The sequence below is a fragment of the Triticum urartu genome, chromosome 5A, assembly GCF_056163025.1.
Source record: "Triticum urartu cultivar PI428250 chromosome 5A, HENAU_Tu73, whole genome shotgun sequence".
Lineage (NCBI taxonomy): Eukaryota > Viridiplantae > Streptophyta > Magnoliopsida > Poales > Poaceae > Triticum > Triticum urartu.
Genome location: NC_141877.1, coordinates 22,907,410 through 22,910,826, shown reverse-complemented (window position 1 = coordinate 22,910,826; position 3,417 = coordinate 22,907,410).

Here is a 3,417-nt window from a genome sequence, read left to right as displayed (position 1 = left end):
ATAGAAAAAAGGCCGGTGAAAAATTATGAAAAAACAAAGAAAACCAAAGAAAATAATAAAACCTAGTAAAAACAGAGAAAATCGATGAAAACTATTTTTAAAAACAATACAGAAAAAACCCAAAAAACCAGTGGAATGACCGCCTCTTTTACATTTACTTGGTCGTGCCCTACTGTTTATCACAATCCGTATAGTCAGCTAGTGGTTTGTGGCGTGACTCTTTACCTGGAGACCTGGGTTCCATCCATGGCTTTTCCTTTTCTTTTCTCTATTTATTTGAAGTGTTCGAGTGTTCGCTAATGGGCCACTCTGTACTATGGATGCCTCGGGCAAGAGCTCCTTCCATCTCACGTGAAGAAGATACACAACACAATGGGCATACACCTGGCCTCTACATAGTTAGGATGCAGACATCCAACATCAACTTACACACACAAGAAAACATGCAGGTAAGTAGCAAAGTCATATGAGACCGGTAAGCAAAAAAGGCAAAAAAAAAAAGCGATCCGATCTGCGGTCGGAAAACTATAACGAAGATGTAGAGTTAGTAGAGTGTTTGAACCACGTCAACGAAAATGTAATTAACTAAGACGCTAACTAAGCTAAGGCTGACGCCGTAACCGGCCGGGTCTAGCTCGGTCGCATAGCATATTCCCACGAAAACGAAGAGGGGAGAAAGCTCCAAACACTCACTTTTCACGGCAGCAAGGAGGTTAACTAATTAGTACGTACGTATTTGGAGCCTTTTGGCGGGGTAACAAGAGGCATCTGGCGGCCTTGGTCCTTGGATATGCCGATGAATGATGTCGACGGTGACATCAAGGCATACACTAATGACTAATCCCATCTCTATCTGCTTAATCAATCATCATATGGTTATAGTGACCTGAGATTGAGCGGAGATGGCGACACGCACGGACCGATTAATTAACTACTAGTGCAATTAGTCGGCCGATGCCGCTGCTAATGGGCTCATGGGTTTCTTCGTCGCATGTTGTCATGGAGATCGATGGAGCTAATCATGATTATTCCAGGGTCATTGATGCCACCGTCCGTACGCCCGAGGGTTTTGTCCCGTCGATGATGTGGCAAATGGATAAGCCACTCAACACTACCTAACTAATAGTTCTACGTGCTGTCACGTTACTATTTTGAGAACCAGTACTTAATTATAATTATCAACTAGTACTACTAGCTAGCATGTCAATAAGTGGAGATTAAAGGGGTTCTAGAAGCCAGCCCTGATGATGGTGTCACGCTCGCTTTGGTCGTTGTCAAACGCTGAGTCGTCTACCAATGAAGCAGGGTGAGATCGATATATGCTCTAGTTAACGACATGCCTGCATGGTGACCATCACTCCTAGACTGGATTCATCGATCGGTTAAACCAGCAGCACATGAATTAGTCCGCTATACGTAGCTGAGATATGCTCTCTAGCTGGTGATGGCAACCATTGTTAAGACAATCATGGTTGCGATCATTCTCTTGCGTACTCCGGCCAATCCTTTCTCGACAAAAAATGTTGCGTTGCAGGCATGCAGATTTGTTTTATTGATTTCGATTTGTTACTCTTGTTGTTACAGCGATCAGGGGCCCGGGACTACTTGGTCATGCAGGTGTCCAAATGGCAGTAACCTGCATCAACGTAAGCACTAACCATCACTTGAGAATTTTAGATAGTTGCAGATTCACTTTTTGTTTGTTGGGAGCTAGCTAGCTAGTGTCCGTCCGTCGAAAGCAACGCAACGTAACATACGTACGATGGACCACCGTCACACAGGAGCCCTCACATACATGTGTTGCTCTCCTAGCTAGGCGTCCTCCATTTTTGAAATGGGTGAGGAAATTTGGAGGGAAATATTTTCTTAAGGGGAAGTCGAAGAAGAATTCACGAGGAAGAAGAAAATTGGACCTGCGAGCAGTGACGACTACGACGTTCAAAGCCTTCCCTCGCCGTGAAGAAAATTTGGAGGGTTTTAAGCCGCTCTGTTCAGTGGTAACCTAGACACGTTGGTCGCGCTGCCAACGACGTGGTTGAATCCATGGCCATGGCTGGTAGGATGGCCCCCGCACGCCACACCGCCTTCTATGTGGACCGAGAACGAACAACGTTATTTGTTACTTAAGTTTAGACGAGGACACAATCTTTGATAGGTCGTTTTCAGCTTTTATCTTTTTTGCGAAAACAACGAGTACAAAAGAGAAAAGTAAGTTGGACACTTGCTAGATAGTGAGGTAGAGAGATGGCGACTAGCAAGTGGCAGAGCCCACTGCCGATGACCCATCGACCATGGTGTGCACACCTTAGTGTCCCATTTAGCTTTCGTTTCCGGCGTCAACACAACCTACAATATGTCAATTCCCGACAAATGTTATTTCACAAAATGATGAGTAAAAAGATATGCTTAGATATCGAGGAGACATGCATTGCTAGGTAGTTAGACTGAAAATGGGAACTCCCGCATAGATTGGAGCACGAATAAACAGAAGCATGCCCATCCATTCCATTTATTTATCAGCCATATCATCGCTCACCCCGGCAATTAGGAACACTTGCAAATGGGTCAATCAGTAAGTAAGATCAAGAACAATCACCCCAATATCTTCTACACACAAAAAAGTGGAAAAGAACCATGTGTTGTGCATGATGTCTTCGCTTTGTCGTGAGTTTTTACAAAATGTCAGAATTTACAGTGAGCCATGAACTATCTCAGGGGTGACGCAAGGGATTTATGTGGTGATATATGAGGAAAAAAAGTGGTCGACAAGGGTACCAAAATCTGTACCTTGAGGGGTAGGGGCAATGGCCCCCTCCCACCCCAAGCTACGACAGGCGAGCCATCATTGTAGGAATGTGGATCCTATAGTGAAAATTGTGTCCACTGGATGCAGACGAATGTGAAATAGTATGCACAAAAAAAAACAAGACATAAACCCGGTTATTATGCGGTCATCTCTCTCAACTGTCAGTGTGAGGAGGGGCGTTGTTTCTCCTCATCAATACGACTGGATCTTCCAATCCGTTTAGAAAATCAGTTCATTGTGCAAATAAATGAATCGTCACTCCTCCAGTGCTTAAGAATAGGACCCCTTAGAAATCTATGGGAAAATGAATAAGATCAAGAACAACCCTACACCAAATTATTAATTGTGCAAAACCTTTGTGTGAAAGAAACGGAAGCATACATTTACTTAAACAAAATCCTAGACCATAGAATTCATATTGCTTTAATATTATATTAGATAGGTGTTGATGATATAATGACAACGGTAGCACCTGGATGTGAACAAGAGGGACACAACACTTGCGAGGCGAGCAACACATACATAAGTCAAAGATGTAAAGGCTGATGAGCACCGCTTCTGCTACTAGATCAAAAAATGTAGATCGACGATTAGCAATACTAACTAGCGGG